The following is a 23,017-nucleotide window of genomic DNA, read 5'->3' as shown; positions in this document are numbered from 1 at the left end:
ATAAGGTAAATACCTATAGTTTAATACTCACTCGGTGCAGTTCTAGGGAATCCAGATTCAGCGTGTCTATTTAAATTTTGTTTTTAAGTTGTCAAAAATCAAAACGCCTACTTCCTACAAAGTTACAATGAATTTTCTTATATTTGTCTGAATATTCCTATGGGAGCCTTAAGATATAGTGGTCCGATCCGGCTCGCTCCGACATATGTACTACCTGCAATAGAAAGAAGACTTTCTGGAAAGTTTCATCGCAATTGCTTTAAAACTGAGAGACTAGTTCGCATAGAAACGGACAGACGGACATGGCTAGATAAACTCGGCTATTGGTGCTGATCAAGAATATATATACTTTATGTGGTCGGAAACGTCTCCTTCACTGCGTTGCAAACATCTGACTGAAATTATAATACCCTCTGCAAGGGTATAAATATTGCTTCATCAATTCTTCACGAAGTGGTAAAATAAAATTTTTGTATTTGCAAGACCTACTACTAAAGACAACGATTTTAGTTTAGCAATTTTGCGTCAAGCACACTGAGAAAACTTGAGAACGAAAAAATCAAGAACGAATATTCTTGATTTCAGTACTTTGTCTTCTCACTTTTTTTAGCACAAACGTTCTTGAAATCAAGAATGGTTTCATTCTTGAAACCATTCTTGATCTGGCTTTTTGAGAATACATCATTCTCGATTTCGTTTATCAAGCATGAACGTTATTGAAATCGTCCCCAAGCATTCTTAAAATCGTTCTCAACTTCGTCTCAGAGATGAAAAAAAAATGAGAGAGATAAAAAATGAGAGAGACATTCTCTCTGGAATTTTTCGGCAAGCTACCGAAGTTCACTTCGGCTCTCGTCAAATGCTCGTTTTTTTTTTCGGCCAGTGAAGCGGAGTACACACGCGGACGACACACGTTTAAAGAACCTTCTAGAGGAACTAGATATTTTGAGTGCGCTCCCCTTCCTCAAACGTAAGTATTTAATAATAACATTAGTGTAATAATAAAAATAATGAAAATAAGCTATATAATAAATAAATACTTCGAATTTGTATGTTTGTGAAAAAAAGTGACGCCACGCTAAATGCATCTATGTATGTATACATATGTGTGTTTATGCAGGAGCGTGCTTGCGCTTGTAAGGTTCTGTTTTAAAAAAGTAATATGAAATAATACTTTAACTATTTATAGGCGCTGGAGTATCTTCATGGACAAGGAGAGATCAATGAGGCGATTCCGCCAATTGGTTTATGTATGTATTGTGTTCCGGGAGAAGCTGTTCGCAAATAATATACAATTTGTATTATTTATTGTTATTTAAACTATATATAAATTTTGCAGTTTGTGGGACGTAATCAGGAAAAGAGCGAGAAACAAACATCGCTGATTGGTATCGATCCACCTGGGGAGGTAGCACGCTTGGCAAGGTACATTTTAAAATTATAAAACTTTATATTTATTGTACGTTTTATGTATGTTACTTAAATTTATTCGTACTTACTTAATAATGATAAGATTGCTGTTAGACTTAAATATGTTTAGTTTTAAGTAATTTGTAACTATGTTATATCTATAATAAATAGAAAATTAATAAAATAAAAAAATGTGAATATATGAAATTTTTAATTTTTCTGAAAAATTCCTTTTTGCATCAAGAGTGGAACATTCTTGAAATCGAGAACACCTATTCTTGAAATCAAAAACGCCTATGCTTGAATCCAAGAATTTTTCTTCTCGAAACCAAGAATACGTTCTTCTTGGTAAGAGTGAAATTAATAAACCCGAGAACGATTTACTCTTGGAACCAAGAACGCCTATTCTTGAAACCAAGAACGCCTATGCTTGAATCCAAGAATTTTTCTTCTTTAATCCAAGAAGACTCATACTGAAATCAAGAATACTTATTTTCAAAAATGTAGTCTCAAATCAAGAACACTCGTTCTTGATTTTAGTAAAACCGTTCTTGGCTCACTTTTGAGCACGGAAATACTGAAATCAAGAACGTTGAGAACGGTTTTTTTTCTCGGTGCAACAACAGCGCAACATGTAAGAAAGGGAAAGCACTATGGTGTTCTCTTCTTACGCGTGAATTTTTTTAATTTTAAATTTCCTTAAAAAATACTTAATTTTAAATTTAAAAATTTTAAAAATAAATTTCTGAAAGATATTAAGATATCACCATGGACGGCAGTCCATGTAGTGACGAAGCGCACCAGGAGAGTGTGCGAAGGCGACTACTATTATATAGCCGCAAAATTGAAAATCTGCTGTGATAGTCCGATCGTAATGAGTAATACACCAATCGAAAGGTATTGCAAAAACTTAAAGGATTGCATACCAAGACTTTAAGAAAATCAATTGGCTTGGGAGAGAGAGAGAGCAGTAAAAGTGAAAAAGTGCAAATTTCGAATTTTGGAGCTGTTGGGGCCGGTTGGGATAAATGCCCCCTCGCAATGTTTTATTTGTGTTCCTATGGAAAATACCCGTCGAATAAGGGGTCATATAATAAAATCCGACGCTCCGTTCAAAAGTTATAGCCAAATAAGATTTTCTACGTCTTCCCAAAATGAAAATTTAATTCTGTTTGTCAGTTTGTCAGTTTGTCCAAAACATGTTTTTTAAGTTTTGAAAATTTTATATGACGTTCATCACATCGATATAAAAAACTTTTGTTCTACCACTTCTGGAAAAACTCGCTGGTTTAGCGGGAAAAGAGCTATAAATAGCTAAAATTCGGAAAACCGTAACTTCTATACTACTAAAGCTACAGACTTGCGCTGCATCTCGTTTGAAAGGTATTTATGCGACTAAATAAGTACGCTACCTAAAATTTATTCGTTCGGCACGCTACAACAGAAAACTTTCGTGTAGATATTAAATATTTGCTAAAGCGGGCCAAACGAGTAAATTTTAGGTAGCGTACTTATTTAGTCGCATCTAAAATCATTTTTCGTCACAAAAGTTGATATCAGAACTTTTGTACGTTGAAGGTGCGATCGTTTTAGTTTTAGTTTTTTACCTCGTTAATAAGTGTTTTTATTTGATTAAAATCTCAAGTGATGCATAACTAAAAAATCAAAGCTAATTTACAAAAAGATTTTTTAAAAATAAACGGTAAAAAAAACCGATCCCTATATTTCAATCTTCTATCGAAAAAAAAAGTTTTGATTGATTCTCAGATTTTACCCAAATTGGCCTGTCACGTTTCACGTGGAACAAGCCATATGTGTATTGATAGTGTTTTTCATTAATATAATTAAACTATACTCAACATTTTTAGTTCAGGATCAAACTAATCAGAAACTAATATCGAGGGAAAATTATGCGGAAATATGTCTTATTCAAGCTTAAAGGTATTTGGCTTAATGGACTTTTTCGTGGAAGTGCCCAAATGTTCGTCTCTTTACTGCGCTACAAACTTGTGACCAAAATATATTACCGTTTGCAAGGGTATTAAAAGGTAATGCTTACTGGTCTTCACCAAAACCACGGTTGAGCAGTGCAATTCGAGGAATTATATTTTCTTTTAATTTTTTAAATGATTGCATAAGTCCTGACTAAGTGTTTGCTCTTTTCACATAAAATATGAAAATAAGCAGGTTATTTTGAAGGAAGCATCACACTGCGTGGGGGGAATAAGGTCTTCTCTGGCAGATGCGGGCTATTATCAATGTTGCCACTTCATTCAAATTAAGGCTGGACCCTTCGACTAGAGTGACGGTTACCACAAAAGAGCCTTTTGCCTTTCGCTTCAATGTTCAAATTTTAATCGCATTTCTTGGTCGTGGCTGGGCCCTTTTTACTTGCCTGTCCTTTGGCTTCGACACTTGTGTCCGCGTGGGGGAAAGGGGCCTCCGCAAAGAAGGCGGTGGAGCCGGAAAAGGGTTTTTTTCGCTTCTGTCTGTGTTTCGTGCTTTGGCCCGCACGTCGTTTACTCATTTGTTTTTGTCTTCTTCGTTTGCTGCGTGGCCCGCAAAATGAAAATGAAAATGAAAATTGGTTTTCCCTCGGTTACTTACTGTCCTTACCAGAAGCACCACCACGACCAGCAGCAGCAAGAACAGCTTTTATTTAAAATGTAAATAAAGTGACAAATTACCTGAATTAGTGACACAACGTTCAGCGAGTTCACGTTGCTCGTTTCGAACCATCCTTGTTTTTAAAGTATTTACTTTTGTTTTTATATTTCACCGCCCAATTTAATTGTTTACTTTGGTTAGGCGACTGCTTTAAGTAATTTAATTAATTCCGTTAGAGAGCCAGTCGATACGAAGGATCCAATCTGAACAGGTAAAATCATTTTATGCTGCATATGAATATCAGTTCTGCCATTTTAAGGGAGCCCTGTCTTTTGAGACACCTTATTAAAGCGCAAGAAATTTCCCAGCCGTCTATTAAATTCAATTATTGCCCGAGCCAAATATTGAATCAACGTTGGCAAATGAAGGGAGGAAAGCTATGTTCATAAATATATACGCTTTCGAATGGCGCCCGAGGAGCCACGCACAGCTGTCGTGTAAATATTTAATTTACGAAATTCCATAATAAAATTTTCCCTCAGTCCGACGTCTTTCTGTTATTTTTCTTGCTTCTTTGAGGCAGCTGGGTTTTCATTTCGCATGCCAATTGTTTGGTAAGTGTCAAAATAATAACAGCCACCCCCAGCAAGCTTTGGGCACAGTCGTGGTGAAAACGCATGCCAAGCGTCAAAATATTTCGGAAATATTTTTATGGTAATTTTGAATTAATAAAATAAATATAAAATCAGTGCGGCAAGGAAAGGCCGACAGGGGTGACAAATGACAAATGGCCGGGACATTCAGGCATACGACTATATTAGAGACCAAAACCACTAATTTATCCCCAGGGAGAGGGAGATCTGGCAGCTGTCGCCCTTATCCCATACCCCCGCTTCTATTACTCTGAGCTCGTTGAACCCACCACCATGCGGAATTTGGCTTTGACTGGAGCATAATTTAAATTCATAATTTAAATTTCCAAATGGTGAAGATCTCTGAGCTATAGCTCATTATTGTATTATTAAATTTAACTCTCGCGGATTGTTGATTTTTATGGGATCTACATAACTTTTATTTTTAATTGCTGAATAAACTTCCTTTAAGAACGCCGTTGGCATTCTATTATTTTGTAGAATTTGAGTTTGGAACGCAAATAAACTTATTTTCAATATTTTAGAACATCGCTTGGGTATAGTTTTTATACCCGTTAATCGTAGAGTAAAAGGGTATATTGTATTCGTGCAAAAGTATGTAACAGGGAGAAGGAAGCGTTTCCGACCCTATAAAGTATCAAATAAAAACACCTCTTAACGAGGTAAAAAACTAGTGACGATCGCACCTTCAACAACCAAAAGTTCTGATATCAACATTTGTGACAAAAATTATTACATTCCTCATTACATACACTTTCTAAAATTTTCTGATTCGGCCCGCCTTAGCAAACTAGTCCAGGCTTTGTCTTCTTCTCTCCTCACAGGCTTTTTTATTGCAGCGTGCCGAATGAGAAAATTTTACATAAAATGTAATAATTTTTCGTCACAAATGTTGATATCAGAACTTTTGTATGTTGAAAGTGCGATCGTCACTAGTTTTTTACCTCGTTAAGAGGGGTTTTTATTTGATATCAGAAGTTTTTGTTTGTTTACTTTTGCTCTCACTGGAGCTAATATATACATTTAAATTTAAATTGGTCAATCATAATTTTAAAACTATTGTATTTAAACAAAATAAGTTAAAAAGGCGTTGAAGTATTTCAAAATACCTTTTAAACGAGGTACAGGGACCGTAAATAATCATTATTAATTTTTTTTTTAATAAAAAAATCATGGTCAAAGAACAATTCTAGAAAAAAAAGAACTATACCAGTACACTTTTTAAGCACCATAGTTTCAATATCCGGTTTAATTTTTATTTTTCCAATTTTTATTTAAAACTCGAAGGATAATCGTTATTTTTTGAGTTTTTATAAAACTCTAAAAGTAATGATTTTTTTTGAGTTTTATTTCAGCTCTAGAAATAATGATTATTTTTTGAGAATTATTTTCCGCTTGACAAATAACGCTTACTTTTTGATTTTTATTTTCTGATTGAAAAATAAAACTTATTCCTTGAGTTTTATTTTTTGATCAGAAAATAAAACTCGACGTCTAATTTCTTTGAATTCAAGAGGTTAGGCTGTGAAAGTGGTTAGCAAATATACTAAGTAGACCACGGCCAACAAATTAAGGATATTTTTAAGTTTGTACAATTACCGGGAACCGCCAAAAACAAAGACAAAGTACTCGTCTTAAGCAAGTAGAGCAAAACATTAAGTAACGCTGCAGTCGTGTGCCAAATTAAAATGGGCATCTAAGAGCGATCCTAGCGGTCGGTAGTGACACCTCAGACCATGCAAGGCATCTAAACATAGTTACTTAAAGAAATCTAATATTCTTCCTAATGCCAACACACAAAAAGAAGCTAAGGTGATTCACTGTTCTTAAATGTTTCTAAAGAATTCGCGGTTTGTATTCTTATATGATAAAGAATCTTAGGTGTTGCCGATAAACTCTTAAATCCAGAGAGGAACACAAACATAAACAAAAAATCGCAAATTTTTAAATAGATGATGGCCATTTAGTAAAATGGCGTCACCAAAGACGCTTTATTATATGATATAAAAAGCGCAAATTCTGTAAAAGATCATCTTTTTTTCAACATCGATTACACTGTGCAGCATTTTTAGTGTTTTTTAAATTTACCTAAACTGCGTTTTCCGAAAAGTTCCCCGACGCAAGGATTCTTAGCAAAAGGACCTCAAAGTTCGAAAAATGCTGAAATTGGCCAACTTTCCAGAAATCTCAGAGGCAAACGGATGCATAGTTTGATTCGATGTATAAGTTTTTTAAAAGATACACTCTTTATCTTTCGAACTATATACTTAGAATAATTTTTTTAAGGCTGAAACAAATTCTAGAAAACATAGTCAAAAAACATAACAGTATACAGCTGCGGTCAAAATAGTAGTAGTGTTGCCGCCCTGGTTATTTAAAAGTTTGTTGTTGTAATTGATTTTTTCCTGGTAATATTGTATTGATTATAATTTTACTATTAGACTAATTGGATAAAAAAAAGTTACAACATCAAACTTTTAAAAACACAGGGCGGCAACACTACTACTATTTTGGGTAATAGTCTAGAAGAGCGGCCTGAGCACCAAAAACCGCGAAAAAATTACCCTCGATGGACCGCGATTTCTTAGGAATTTACGTGCAGAAGATTATTTGCGGAAATGCAAGGTTCTCTTGTAATTGCATTTCAAAGTTGCGTGTTTTGCTATAAAAACAAAGTAGGATTTTGAGGTGTTTTGTGTCATTTTGCTATAAAAACAATGTAGCATTTTCTAGGAATTTATGGGTTTGCTATAAAAAACAAGTAGGCTTTTGTTGCTTAATCAGAAATGGCACTTTTGATTTTTGTTTACTATGGATTCCTGCAACGGGTGCACTATTTCTTATAAAGACTTTCTTGCCATGGACGAAGAAGAAGTGTTTGCATTTCTGCAGAGACATGGAGTTGTTCTAAAGAGCAAGGACTGTCCCAACTGCAGTAAGCCCGCAACATTGTCTTTCAATGCGAAGAGACCGATTAGTACGCCATTTTGGAGGTGCCGCAGGATGATAAGTAATCATCAACAGAAACGAAAATTAAGAAAAGTTCAATGCTCCTTTAAGGTAACAATTGTTTAATTTAAAAAAAATATTGCTTTAAATTATATTTGTAAGGAATCCGCCATCAAACGGACATTCTTCAGCAAGTCCCACGTTGGCATTGAACAGGCCTGTAATTTTGTGGCTTGGGAGATGAAGGGTTCAACAATCTCATTCCTTCGGGAAGAACTAGGCTGGTCCCAACAGACGGTGGTTGATTGGAGTAATTTTCTTCGGGAAATTTATCTTAGCTGGACGAAGAAGAACGCAAAACAAATAATAGGTGGAGACGGTTTAACCGTCGAAATTGACGAAACCAAAATTGGCCGGCGCAAGTATAATTGCGGTAGCGTGGTGGATGGCCAGTGGGTTTTCGGACGAATTTGCAGAGAAACCGGTGACTTTTTTTTGGTGCCTGTGGAGGACCGTAGCCAGGAAACGCTCCTTCCAATTATAGAGGCCAACATCGCCAATGGAACCAGAATTATATCCGACTGCTGGAAGTCATACAATGGTTTAAAGGATGCGAACTACTCTCACATGACCGTTAATCACTCAGTGAAAAAGAATAGGCTTAATCTGTACCACTAACCAGCATTTTTTATAAATAAATATTTACTGTCCAATCATTAACCATAGTTTTATATAGCATTTTATTTACTATTACAAATAAGTTACAAGTATAAGGAGGTACTGATAAAGACTAAGGTTGATCCTCCTCGGATTGCGATTTCTTAAGACACATCTTAAAAATGTATATGTTGGTCATCCATGGTCGCCCAAGCTCTTAAGGAATCACGGTCCATCGAGGATATTAATTCGCGGTTGTGGGGTCTGGCCTGCTATAAAAACAATTTCACATTTTTGTCGAATTTTTTCGAACGCTTATTATTTTGACAACAAACGGAAAGCCCATGTTTTTTATAGCAAAATGACACAACACACCTCAAAATCCTAGAAAATCCTACTTTGTTTTTATAGCAAAACACGCAACTTTGAAATGCAATTACAAGAGAACAATGCATTTCCGCAAATAATCTTCTGCACGTAAATTCCTAAGAAATCGCGGTCCATCGAGGGTAATTTTTTCGCGGTTTTTGGTGCTCAGGCCGCTCTTCTAGACTATTACCCTATTTTGACCGCAGCTGTATGTTTTTAAGTTTTTTGACTATGTTTTCTGGAATTTATTTCTGCCTTAAAAATAAATCCTAAAATTATTAAATTATTAATTATATTTTCAAAAGTAGATGACGTCTATAATCTTACCACCCTGGGTCAGTCATTCTTAAAGTTGGCCACCTTTCTGCTTTTCGAACACATAACACCTGATTTGGCTTCATTATATGTAAGTTTTAGGCAGAGAATTTTTTCTTGGTTTTTGGCGGTTTCCGGTTATTGTATAAAATTAAAAGTGCCCTTAATGTGTTGGCCGTGGTCTACTTAGTACATTTGCTAACCGCTTTTAAAGCCAAACCTCTTAAATTCAAAGAAATTGGACTTCGAGTTTTATTTTCTGATCAAAAAATAAAACTCAAGGAATAAGTTTTATTTTTCAATCAGAAAATAAAAACCAAAAAGTAAGCGTTATTTGTCAAGCGGAAAATAATACTCAAAAAATAATCATTATTTCTAGAGTTGAAATAAAACTCAAAAAATAATCATTAGTTTTAGAGTTTTACAAAAAACTCAAAAAATAACGATTATTTTTGGATTAATAATTAAACTCGAAAAATAATCATTAAAGATTGAGTTTTTGGATAAAACTTATAATCATTACGGTCCCTGACGAGGTATAGCACATGTCTTAAGTAGTGTAAAACTTACAAACTAACGAAAATAGCTATTTTTAGCTTTTTTCCGCTAAAGTAGCGGGTTTTTCCAAAAGTCGTAGTACAAATTAATAATAACTGCAAAATAAAAATTTAAAAATATTTTTCCTTGTATTTTTTTTTGATTTTTTGAATGGAGACATCTCAGTAAAATTTTGTATGAAAAGGAAGAAAAAGTGGCTAAAATTGTCATTTTTAGCTATTTTCAAATAATCATAAAAAATAAGGAAAAATATTTAAAAAAAATTTTTTTTGCAGTAATCATTAATATTGATTGGGGAACAACTTTGTATCAAAACATTTTTGTTTTAAGCCCCAGGAAAAAAGTTTAAAATTTGCCTTAAAAAAAATTGTCTAAAATTCTTACTTTTCAAAGGGAGCTTAATGGGTTAAGAACATTTTAAACGGAATTAAAGTGCTCTTTCCATAGGTGCCAAAATGTTTATATTATAAGTTCAAAATATGAGTACAGTTAACATTCAAATCTGTGAAAATACTTTTGACTAGGGTTGTACAATAAGTAAATAAAACAATTCAAAAACATGGTTATTACAGGTTTGGACTATGTGCTAAATATAATAATTTGTTGAAATGGTGCGTGCTTATATTTACTAACATTTTGTCATTTAACAAATGCATATTAAGCTGGTTTCTGGGAAATAATTTCAACTTTAGACAACGGCGGGTCCCAGAGTTGATAGCAGAATGTGCTCAAGGGTGCGGCAGAAATCATATGCAGTGAGCCGCAAAGATTCCAATGTGATTCGTCATAGCTACCTCGATTTTCACTGGGCGAAATTTTATGATAAAAAATAAATAAGAAAATGGGTTTAACTTAACTATCGAGCATTACTATAAAAGAGTAGATGTCGAATTGCGTCATGTTCCCCCAAGCCAAACCATAAGACCTAAAATTCTGAAAAAAATTGGGTCTGAATCGTGTGTTAGAAGAGGTGTGCACTAAGAAAGGATTTTTTAAAATTCGGCTCCTAAGGACTCCCAGGACTCTTAAAAAATGCGAAATTGCGGGACTAAAACATCAACCATTTCCACAGTTTTCTACCAAACAAGTTGAAATTTTTATTTTAAGCTTTATTTGTGAAAATCTTTGAAAGCCCAGAAGATGAGCCGACTTCCGGTTGGGGGTACTAAATTTTTTTTTCCGCACCGATTATGCGATCGGATGCGTTTTTAGTTTAAAGCGCGGAGCTATGCCATACAATCAGAAAGAAATTTTTTTTTTTTGGACCCACGGTTGATTTTAAAAGATTTTTTTTGTAAGATTGCGGGGGTTCATGGGGCCTTTTTGGCAGCACGTTGTTTTTGTTTTTTGTATGCTTCTCTCTCTCACAAAAACAATGTGAGCAGAAGCAGAGCGAGAGAGCAGAGAGAGAGTCATTTGATGCAAAAGAGAGGCGGCAAATGTTTTTTTTTCTGGTTTGGAAAAACCTGATCAAAATTTTACTATTTAGACACCAGAACGAATAATTTAATAGATGCAATTCTCAGTCATAGTGTGAAGCTATGTATTCCGTAAAATATTCAGGGCTCTACTCTAAAACTGTAAAGAAATTAGAAAAACTATTAAGATATGCGTATACACACATTCATACGAACATATGGGTACTTCCAGCAAAAGGTCCACCCAGCAAAAAACCTTGAAACTTAAAAAAAACAGATTTCCACATGATTTTGCCCCGATATTAGTTTCTAAATAGTTTGATCTTGAGCTTAACTAAAAATTTGGAGTATAGTTTGATTACATTTATGACAAACGCTACCAATATACACAAAAATCAGTTTTAGGCAATTTTTTTGTTATTTTTTGGACCTGTCTTCAGTTGTTTTTATCCATTAGGAATGCTAATATGTGACATTTTTTTGTACTGAATGCTTCATTCATTCATTCATAGAGGTAAAGAAATCCACTTTACAAAACAGTCGGAAAAAATGTCCCGAGCGACATGTCCCGAGCGAATGTGTTTGAAACTGCATACCAAAAAAACGGCAAACAATTTTTGAGTAAAAACAAAACCATTATTAAAATCAAAATCCATTTTTTTTCAACTTTAAAGGTGTGCAAACGTCCCGAGCGACAATATGGAAGTGCCCATATGTACTTTAAAAACATAAAATTAAATATATGCGTGCACAAATAACATTCCAATTTAAGAAAAGGTCGTATTCGCACAACGTTCATAATCTGGAAATTGTACCAGCTAAAACGTACCTACAAAACTTTTTAAAAAAATTGGTTTTAAATTGTGTTAAAGGCGAGGGTAGGTATTTAAGTGTCATTTTTAATCTATTCTTTTTTAAGGTTTTTGGGCTTTAGATCTGTTCGAAAAAACGGTAAAAAAATAGAAAAAATGTAGGCGCTGGCCAGGTTTAAGCGTTTATTGGGTTTGTGGGCGTTAGAGTGGGCGTGGACATTTTTTACTTGGCCAATCGATAGGTATTGACGAAGCGAATACATATCAGTTACTATTTTCATAATAGATTTTCTTTTTACTCTTCCCAAGCTCTATTTTTTGTAAAAATCTTGATTTTGTACAACTTTTAGTTTTTAAGATATCGGTAAAAAACTGCCGTAATCGCTCGTTACAAAAATATAAGTGGATTTCGGGGAAGTTCATACAACACCAGAAATTAGCGAATTCTGATGGAATATTTGAATGCAATTTTTTTAGAATGTTTTTCAAACATGTCGCTGGGAAATGCTTTTGGTTTTACTCAAAAATTCTTTGCCGTTTTTTTTTTATGCAGTTTCAACCACATTCGCTCGGGACATGTCGCTCAGGACATTTTTTCCGACTGTTTTGTAAAGCGGATTTCTTTACCTCTATCTCTCAATTGCTGGATGATTTGCTTTTAACTTAAGTACAGAAAAATGTCACATATTAGCATTCCTATAGGATAAATTAACAACAGAAGACAGGTCCAAAAAATAACAAAAAATAGCCAAAAACTAACTTTTGTGTATGTTATTGGAGTTTGTCATAAAAATAATCAAACTATACTCGAAATTTTTAGTTTAGCTCAGGATCCAACTAATTAGAAACTAATATGGCAGCAAAATCATGTGGAAAGATCCCTGCAGGAAAAATGCGAACTAGTCTGAAAAACAACTAGTTATACGACTAATATAAAGCAACCGGAATTTGTCTGAATGCATTTGGACTACACAGGGTCTAGAAAATTTGTGCTAGTCGAAAAAATTATTAATACCAAACTAGTAAAAAAGAAACTTGTCTCGGACTAGTACCTTTCTGACAAAAAAAACCTTAAAAATATTTAACTGGTAGAACAAATACATGTTAGGGTCTAGTTAAAAGGCAACTGGAATTTAACTAGTTGCAAATGAAACACATATGACCCAAAAATATAGCCTAGAGTGTAAATGTCTTGGAAAATTTAACAATAAACAAATCAAACACTCGAGGTCCCCGGTTCAATCCCTAGTCTCTGTACATTTTTTTTTGTTTTTTGTTTGCTAGGTGATGCTTTAATTTTATTTTAAACTTTGTTTAATCTGTCCGAAGCAATATATATGTAAAAAATCACTGTTTTTTAATTATGTCACACTAAAATTCATAAACCTTGTTAGGGTATACAAAATGTGATGCGTGTGTGGCTCAATCAGTTAGTGTGTCTACAAATCCAAAGGTCCCGGGTTCAAGTCCTAGAGAGGGCGACTTGCCTCAAAAAAAGTAAGTTTGTTTTAATTCCATTTAATTATCATTTACTGTATTTGATTACATAATAATTATCAGAAATTCTCTAAGGACCGCGCCTATTAATTGGATACTAAATTAGGAGAGCGTCAAGTTAGGCATCGTCAAGTACTAGTGAAATCCAATCACTTGATGGTTTAGAGATTAATTTTTAGTTTTTTCGTGAAAATATTTTTTTTAGTGTAGTTTAACAGCTGTAACCATAAATTGGTTAACAGACACTAGTGCAAAACTAGTAGCAAATTGACTACACCCAAAAAAAAATGATCATAGAAACTAAACTATTTCTACATTAAAAGTAAACTATTGAGTTTCAAAAATTTCTCGATACTCTGAGTATTAAACTAATGGACTTCGAAAGTATAAAAATGAAACTTTCGAAGTTGTCAAGTTTAAACTATCGAGTATACAGTTTATACTCACTCAGTGTACTGAAATTTAGGCTGCTAGTTTATTTTGTATACTATTTAGTATAAATATTATACCCCGTATTAAAGAGACAAAATTCAAAATATGTTGTTTTTTACTTTTCATATATTATTAAAAATATTTTTAACATTTTTATAAATTCGTGAAGGTAATTTTTAATTTAAAGTTTGGTCGAGTTTGCGCTGGCCACGGTTAGAAAAAACCAAGCCAATTGCAAGATCCTTAGTTTCCCAGCATCTGGAGCGGATTTCAAGGTGGTTTCCTTAAAAGGGAAGAATTTACTCATTAGTTATACACTAAGACACAATTTAAATATACTTACATTTCAAATAAGTCCGAAATAAGTAAATATTAAAATTGTTCACAAGAAATTTTCACAAACAAACCTTAAACAGACCGCAGCGTCGTTTACAAAATACACTAATGTCAAACCATTAAAATACTAACGCGTCGAATAACATTAAAAAGCGGTAACACTTTTTCTGTTCGAAATGTCCAGGTTCCAAACCAGAGCATCCTGGCTTCACACCAGGAACGAAAACCGAAAACTTCGGTATAGAAATTAAACTCAGGACATATACTTAACACTATTTAGTCTTAACTTAACACTATTGAGTCTGCTCCTTACATTATTTAGTTTTGAATTAATACTGACAGTTTGATACTAGCTGTAGTATACTTTTAATACAACGCTCATTAAATGTAAACTTTCGGGTTTTTTTTTGGGTGTAGTTGTTTCCGACGACAAGCATATGAAAAATGGACCACTTCGTTACAAGGAAATGGACATAACTTGAACTAGTTAACCATCTTGACCCAACTAGTATTTTAATAGTCCAAAACTGATTCCGTTCAGGGAAGCATCCCTGCAGGAAAAATGCGAACTAGTCTGAAAAACAACTAGTTATACAACGAATATAAAGTATTGGTATGCAATCCTTTAAGTTTTTGCAATACCTTTCGATTGGTGTATTACTCATTACGATCGGACTATCACAGCAGATTTTCAATTTTGCGGCTATATAATAGTAGTCGCCTTCGCACACTCTCCTGGTGCGCTTCGTCACTACATGGACTGCCGTCCATAGTGATAAAGCAACCGGAATTTGTCTGAATGCATTTGGACTACACAGGGTCTAAAAAATTTGTGCTAGTCGAAAAAATTAAAAAAAAATTAATACAAAACTAGTAAAAAAGAAACTTGTCTCGGACTAGTACCTTTCTGACAAAAAAAAACCTTAAAAATATTTAACTGGTAGAACAAATACATGTTAGGGTCTAGTTAAAAGGCAACTGGAATTTAACTAGTTGCAAATGAAACACATATGATCAAAAAATATAGCCTAGAGTGTAAATGTCTTGGGAAATCTAGCACTAAACAAATCAAACACTCGAGGTCCTCGGTTCAATCCCCAGTCTTTGTACATTTTTTTTTGTTTGCTAGGTGATGCTTTAGTTTTATTTGAAACTTTGTTTAATCTGTCCGAGGCAATTAATATGTGAAAAATCACTGTTTATAAATTATTTCACACTAAAATTCATAAACCTTTGCATTACAAAATTTGATGCGTGTATGGCTCAATCAGTTAGTGTGTCTACAAATCCAAAGGTCCCGGGTTGAAGTCCTAGAGAGGGCGACTTGCCTCAAAAAAAGTAAGTTTGTTTTAATTCCATTTAATTATCATTTACTGTATTTGATTACATAATAATTATCAGAAATTCTCTAAGGACCGCGCCTATTAATTGGATACTAAATTAGGAGAGCGTCAAGTTAGGCATCGTCAAGTACTAGTGAAATCCAATCACTTGATGGTTTAGAGATTAATTTTTAGTTTTTTCGTGAAAATATTTTTTTTAGTGTAGTTTAACAGCTGTAACCACCCTGTAGTTCGCCGGGACTGGTCCCGAACTAGCGAAATCGCCATACACCGGGGGCTTGGGACTAACTCCCGTTCATACCACCCGCAATGTAAATTTCTATCCACTTTTACCACCCTGTAGTTCTCAAGGGGGCCGGTGGCACTTTCGGGGTAGAAAAGGGATCGACCACCCAGTGGTCCCTTAAGGGTCAATAGGTGGCGTGTGTATTTTTTACAAGAGCAAAAGAGTTATCGAAGAGTGAACACTTCTATGTGAACACTTCTATATGAGTTAAAAAAATTGTAAAATGAAATTTTTGACAAGTATATAATGATTTTAATAACGAATACAACTTTATTTTGTTTATATAAAAAACAAATTAAAAAAAAGTTAAAATAATAAAATAAAAACTTAATAATGAGATAAAATAAAATAATAAATGATAGAATTTTATTTCTTTTTATATTATTTATATTTAATAATGAGCAATTTAGCTGCAGCAATATTTTTAACAATAGCGGTGGTTCAGAAGCAAAACGTTTTCTTTCCTTCCATAACAAGCGGATTTTATTGGTGCTTAGATATATAAAATAAATATATAAGTACCTAATTTTATATACATAGAACTAAACAAAAATAATATTAGCGAATGTTTTTATTGCCATCGATTATACGATATCGGTAGTCGCAATATTAATCGTAACGGATTGCCATAACTACCCAACCCCGCTACCATCACTAACCCAACGTTTGCGCCAAATTTTGTAAACATTGTATTTAATTTGTCTTATTGTACATTTAAAGTGTTATATTTTGTTGTGATCTGAAGTGTCGTCAACAGGTGAGTAACACCATGAGTTGTGCAAGTGAAATACCTAATAATGTGTGATATTTAGCCATGAACAGCAACAGGCACATTCGTCGATTTGTTAAAGAGGAGAAGGAGAAATAGTGGTGCAAAGGACTCCTACGTAAGTCTTTTTTCTTTGATATAAATATTTTAGTGAAATTTTCTTTCTTTTTAGATTAAAGCCATGAGATCGTTGTTGCTGCCAGAAGGGGGCTTAAAAAAACTTGGGGAGGGTTCTCACGGATGAGTTTGTTGTGGGATTTAATGTTGGCCTTTGGCCTTTCTGGAAAAAAAAGCCGTAAACTCCTTTACACATTTCTATGGTGCACTTCACGGTATGTTATTTTTATAACTGTATTTTTTATAATACACTTAGTTTCTTGATTCAATTTCAATCTATTTACTTAGAATGCCATCTGTCTTTAATCCTATTTCTTTCTGTCTTTTTCAGCTTTTCACTTTTAAAACATGGTTTGATGTAAAGAGGCTTGTATAACAAAATCTAAAAATATATATTTAAACCCATGCAGAGGGAATTATAATTTAGTCCAGAAGTTTGTTACGCAGTAAAGGAGACCTTTTCAAACCTATAAAGTAAATCCATTTAACCATGTCCGTCTGTCTGTCGGTTCAAGTTTCAAAAGCGTGAAATAAGTCTACATTTAACTGTTGGTTATTCTTATTTTATATTTATGCTTTTCTAGTCACAATTTTATTCCTGAAAGCTGCAAGGGTATTAAAACTTTGGCTTGCCGAAGTTAGTTTCTGTTCTCATTTTATTTTAAAACACTAAAATCTTATTTTTTTTTTAGATATTGTTTCAGAATCTGGTAATGCAGAAATATTGATTCCCAAGGCAATTCAATTGCAAAAGAAACGATTTTTTAAAAATAAATCCAAATCAAATAATAACAACAATGAGGCACTCAACAAAAACGTGTCAGCAGAGGAATTTGTTCAATAAATATAAATTAAAAAAATAGAAAAATTGTCTACTTATAATACAATAAATTAATTTAACAAAAAGTATTTTTTCTTGGGAAGTTTCATAGCATTCAGCTTTTTTGGTATTGAAAACACCAACCCCATTTCATATCCCTTTTCGCCACAAAAGGGACCGATAGGTGATCCCATTTAATACCCCTTTTCGCCACAAAAGGGACCGATAGGTGGTCCGATAGATGGTCCGATAGGTGGCCCCTTTTGTGGCGAAAAGGGGTATAATATGGGACCACCTATCGGTCCCTTTTGTGGCGAAAGGTAATGCAGAACTTCGCCATATGACCACCGCCTAGGACATGCCGTGGTAAAAGTGGATAGAAATTTACATTGCGGGTGGTATGAACGGGAGTTAGTCCCAAGCCCCCGGTGTATGGCGATTTCGCTAGTTCGGGACCAGTCCCGGCGAACTACAGGGCACGGCATGTCTTAGGCGGTGGTCATATGGCGAAGTTCTGCATTACCTTTCGCCACAAAAGGGACCGATAGGTGGTCCCATATTATACCCCTTTTCGCCACAAAAGGGGCCACCTATCGGACCATCTATCGGACCACCTATCGGTCCCTTTTGTGGCGAAAAGGGGTATTAAATGGGACCACCTATCGGTCCCTTTTGTGGCGAAAAGGGGTATGAAATGGGGTTGGTGTTTTCAATACCGAAAAAGCTGAATGCTATGAAACTTCCCAAGAAAAAATACTTTTTGTTAAATTAATTTATTGTATTATAAGTAGACAATTTTTCTATTTTTTTAATTTATATTTATTGAACAAATTCCTCTGCTGACACGTTTTTGTTGAGTTCCTCATTGTTGTTATTATTTGATTTGGATTTATTTTTAAAAAATCGTTTCTTTTGCAATTGAATTGCCTTGGGAATCAATATTTCTGCATTACCAGATTCTGAAACCATATCTAAAAAGAAATAAGATTTTAGTGTTTTAAAATAAAATGAGAACAGAAACTAACTTTGGCAAGCCAAAGTTTTAATACCCTTGCAGCTTTCAGGAATAAAATTGTGACTAGAAAAGCATAAATATAAAATAAGAATAACCAACAGTTAAATGTAGACTTATTTCACGCTTTTGAAACTTGAACCGACAGACAGACGGACATGGTTAAATGGATTTACTTTATAGGTTTGAAAAGGTCTCCTTTACTGCGTAACAAACTTCTGGACTAAATTATAATTCCCTCTGCATGGGTTTAAATATATATTTTAAGATTTTGTTATACAAGCCTGTTTACATCAAACCATGTTTTAAAAGTGAAAAGCAGAAAAAGACAGAAAGAAATAGGATTAAAGACAGATGGCATTCTAAGTAAATAGATTGAAATTGAATCAAGAAACTAAGTGTATTATAAAAAATACAGTTATAAAAATAACCTACCGTGAAGTGCACCATAGAAATGTGTAAAGGAGTTTACGGCTTTTTTTCCAGAAAGGCCTTTAACATTAAATCCCACAACAAACTCATCCGTGAGAACCCTCCGCAAGTTTTTTAAACCCCCTTCTGGCAGCAACAACGATCTCATGGCTTTAATCTAAAAAGGAAGAAAATTTCACTAAAATATTTATATCAAAGAAAAAAGACTTACGTAGGAGTCCTTTGCACCACTATTTCTCCTTCTCCTCTTTAACAAATCGACGAATGTGCCTGTTGCTGTTCATGGCTAAATATCACACATTATTAGGTATTTCACTTGCACAACTCATGGTGTTACTCACCTGTTGACGACACCTCAGATCACAACAAAATATAACACTTTAAATGTACAATAAGACAAATCAAATACAATGTTTACAAAATTTGGCGCAAACGTTGGGTTAGTGATGGTAGCGGGGTTGGGTAGTTATGGCAATCCGTTACGATTAATATTGCGACTACCGATATCGTATAATCGATGGCAATAAAAACATTCGCTAATATTATTTTTGTTTAGTTCTATGTATATAAAATTAGGTACTTATATATTTATTTTATATATCTAAGCACCAATAAAATCCGCTTGTTATGGAAGGAAAGAAAACGTTTTGCTACTGAACCACCGCTATTGTTAAAAATATTGCTGCAGCTAAATTGCTCATTATTAAATATAAATAATATAAAAAGAAATAAAATTCTATCATTTATTATTTTATTTTATCTCATTATTAAGTTTTCTAAGTTAAGTTTTTATTTTATTATTTTAACTTTTTTAAATTTGTTTTTTTATATAAACAAAATAAAGTTGTATTCGTTATTAAAATCATTATAAACTTGTCAAAAATTTCATTTTAAAATTTTTTTTAACTCATATAGAAGTGTTCACATAGAAGTGTTCACTCTCCGATAACTCTTTTGCTCTTGTAAAAAATACACACGCCACCTATTGACCCTTAAGGGACCACTGGGTGGTCGATCCCTTTTCTACCCCGAAAGTGCCACCGGCCCCCTTGAGAACTACAGGGCATAAATTGGTTAACAGACACTAGTGCAAAACTAGTAGCAAATTGACTAGTTGTTTCCGACGACAAGCATATGAAAAATGGACCACTTCGTTACAAGGAAATGGACATAACTTAAACTAGTTAACCTTCTTGACCCAACTAGTATTTTAATAGTCCAAAACTGATTCCGTTTCATGCAGGGTTTTTTCAAGTTTCAAGTTTTTTGGCTTGGTGGACCTTTTGGTGGAAGTGCCCATATACTTTATGGGGTCGGAAACGCTTCCTTCTAGCTGTTACATAATTTTGCACGAATACAATATACCCTTTTACTCTACGAGTAACGGGTATAAATATGAAAAAAAAATTGATTTTTGACCTTGAAAGAGTGCCTGAAAGGGATGAATTAAATAAAACAACCTTTTCAGTTGAGTTCTGTATTAAAACTGAGTATTTATTTTCAAAGTCCCTGCTTAGGAAACTAACATGAAATTCTTATTCTGATCTTATCTGTGACCTACGCAAAGGCCGTGTCTGCCTGAGCGGGAGAATAATCATTTGACCCTTGCACAGGAACCCTTGGTGCAGTGTGAGAAACATCTCAAGTGATTATTTTCGACTAGGCTCAAGTGGCCTGCACTTACAGATTACAAGTGCTAACACCAGCTCAGAGAAGCTGGGTTGGGTAAAATGAAATTTTTGAAATTTGAATACGGGAATCGTTTGTCCATCATGTGTCCACTTCTGTCCACCCTTTAGTTTTTTTGTCCACGTCCAGTCCAAAACTTTGGAAGATGTACCCCTTTTCAGTTTTAACTAAATTTCAAAAAAAATAAACTCGAATTTTTCAAAAATTTTTTTGGTGGACTGATATATTCTCGATGTGTGCACTTGTGTCAACCTTTCAAAATTTTGAAAAAGTCAAAAATTGTGGAAGATTTACCACGATTTTTTAGTTTTTACTAAATTTTGAACAAATTAAACTCGAAATTTTTTTTGGTGGACAGATATTTTTTCAGTGTGTCCACTTGTGTCCACCTTTCAGAATTTTGAAAAAGTCAAAACTTTGGAGGATATATATTCAGTTTTTATTAATAAAAAAAATTGGTTTGACATTTTTGAACATCTTTTAAAAATAGTCAATTAGATTGCACACCACCAGCAGTCAATTATTGGACACCTTTTCTCACCTTAAGATTAAAGAATGGAGAATTTTAGCAGGCAGTTAGTTAACTATTGGAAATATTTTTAAACCTGAATGGCTAGTCTGTTTTTGGGGTTTGCAATGTCGTTACCTGTGAGAAATGGTTACGATTTTTTAGGATACTTTTTAGGGGTTTTACGTAACAGGTATATACCGAAACCTGCTTCAATTTTAAACCTGAAACACTTGTCTCGATTTGGAAATCGCTTTCCTCCTCGAATCTCATAAAAGGTATAAAAAAGGACACCCAAAAAAGCACCCAAAAAGCATTTGAAAACGCTTGCAGTGTACCAGAACTATTGTAAATCGAGAATTAAAGCGAAGTGGCATTGTACGAAATTCTGCGTTTTGTGTTTGTGCATCCTTGTTAATTTTGTTAAGAGTCTTTTTTAAGACTTGCAAAATTTTCAAGTTTGATTAGTGATTTTATAAATTTAAAATTGTTTTGATACCAGAATTTCGTGCTGTTTCATAAGTGTTGGTGCATAAGTGTGATCAGTGTTGTGAATATTTTTGTTTTGTTCCACAAGAAATAAGAGTGAAGTGGCGTTGCGCAAAATTCTGAGATATTCCCTGTCATTATACCCTTGTAGAGGGTATTATAATTTCAGTCAGATGTTTGCAACGCAGTGAAGGAGACGTTTCCGACCACATAAAGTATATATATTCTTGATCAGCACCAATATCCGAGTCTATCTAGCCATGTCCGTCTGTCTGTCTGTCTGTCCGTTTCTATGCGAACTAGTCTCTCAGTTTTAAAGCTATCGCGATGAAACTTTCCCGAAAGTCTTCTTTCTATTGCAGGTAGTACATATGTCGGAGCGAGCCGGATCGGACCACTATATCTTAAGGCTCCCATAGGAAAATTCGAACAAATATAAGAAAATTCATTGTAACTTTGTAGGAAGTAGGCGGTTTGATTCTTGGCTACTTAAAAACAAAATTGGAATTCCTGGAACTGCACCAAGTAAGCATTACTTTATCTACAAGGGTATATAAGCTTCGGCTGGCCGAAGGTAGCTTCCTTTCTTGTTGTGTTTTTTGTTTTCCGAATTCTTTCAATTTAGATTTCAATCTTTTTAAAGACGATTTTCAAATTTGTTCTTTAAATTTTCCACATTTATTTGATTTTGTTCTTTACATTGCGCTTGCTTGTGATAATTGTTTACCTTCGTTTTAATACTTGAGAATTTTCTAAATTTAAAATCATTTATCATTTTATCATTTACTAGCAATACCCGAAGCGACGTTGTCCGCTACTATAAGCAAAGCATTTATTGCTGATTTTTTCATATTTCCAAATTCAAATTAATATCCGAGTAAAATCCCGCCTAACCTTAGCTAAACAGTAAACCCATCTAAAGCGCACTAACATTCTATCCATATCCTTCTAGCCATAACATACCTTACCTTAACACCGCATTAACCCTAATATTACCTCACCTTAACCCCACGTATTTTATTCTCACCCTTTGCATACTTTTTTAGCACCCTAATGCTGTTTTCACTATTTCCTCGTTTTAACCCACCATAACACCAGTTTTTTCTCTTCTTAGCTAACCTAACTTTAGTCTCACTTGAAAAAAATGTTTCCTTACTATACTTACTAACTTTAACTTCACTTTTTCTTATTTAAACTTGTTTGTCACCTTGGCCCAAACGAACCTTACTTTTCTTACCTTCACCTTTACATCACCTTTAAACCTTCTTTACATTACTTTTACCCTAATCTATCTAATACCTCCTTAATCGCAACTTAACCCCGCACTAACCTCACCTTATTCCCACCGTAACTCCACCGTTCTGGTAGCCTAAATATATAATTTTTGTTAGCTTTGCGAACGCAGAGAAAAACTCTTACTATTTTGTTTACCGTTTTTATTATTACTATAGTATAGTATTACTATAGTATAGTATTACTATACCCAGCGGCGAAAATTGCCATTACAAAATGGATTACGAATGCATTACTTCTCCTCTC

At 34.0% G+C, this 23,017-nt stretch overlaps 3 long non-coding RNA genes across 8 annotated transcripts; 1 reads left to right on the top strand and 2 right to left on the bottom strand.

Moving 5' to 3' along the window:
- Positions 1 to 3,503: 3,503 nt before the first annotated feature.
- Positions 3,504 to 4,130, bottom strand: LOC138911963 (uncharacterized). The gene is made up of 2 exons (XR_011417590.1): positions 4,018 to 4,130; positions 3,504 to 3,959 (listed from the first exon to the last, which is right to left on the bottom strand). It is a non-coding gene; the product is annotated as an uncharacterized lncRNA (long non-coding RNA).
- Positions 4,131 to 16,141: 12,011 nt separating this feature from the next.
- On the top strand, positions 16,142 to 17,437 carry LOC138913732 (uncharacterized). Of its 4 annotated transcripts, none has more exons than XR_011419549.1 (5): positions 16,142 to 16,399; positions 16,455 to 16,529; positions 16,584 to 16,743; positions 16,860 to 16,894; positions 17,221 to 17,437. It is a non-coding gene; the product is annotated as an uncharacterized lncRNA (long non-coding RNA). The 4 variants fall into 4 exon arrangements; XR_011419548.1 differs by having other exon boundaries at positions 16,143 to 16,399; positions 16,860 to 16,886; XR_011419547.1 differs by lacking the exon at positions 16,860 to 16,894 and having other exon boundaries at positions 16,146 to 16,399.
- A 668-nt stretch (positions 17,438 to 18,105) lies between these two features.
- LOC138913820 (uncharacterized) lies at positions 18,106 to 19,483 on the bottom strand. Of its 3 annotated transcripts, none has more exons than XR_011419674.1 (4): positions 19,134 to 19,483; positions 19,004 to 19,078; positions 18,374 to 18,949; positions 18,106 to 18,319 (listed from the first exon to the last, which is right to left on the bottom strand). It is a non-coding gene; the product is annotated as an uncharacterized lncRNA (long non-coding RNA). The 3 variants fall into 3 exon arrangements; XR_011419676.1 differs by having other exon boundaries at positions 18,106 to 18,307; positions 18,796 to 18,949; positions 19,134 to 19,474; XR_011419675.1 differs by having other exon boundaries at positions 18,796 to 18,949; positions 19,134 to 19,473.
- Positions 19,484 to 23,017: the final 3,534 nt, after the last annotated feature.

Source organism: Drosophila takahashii, chromosome 2L, assembly GCF_030179915.1.
Source record: "Drosophila takahashii strain IR98-3 E-12201 chromosome 2L, DtakHiC1v2, whole genome shotgun sequence".
NCBI classification, from domain to species: domain Eukaryota; kingdom Metazoa; phylum Arthropoda; class Insecta; order Diptera; family Drosophilidae; genus Drosophila; species Drosophila takahashii.
Note: the sequence above shows the minus strand (reverse complement) of the source record. Positions and strands in the feature narration are given on the sequence as shown.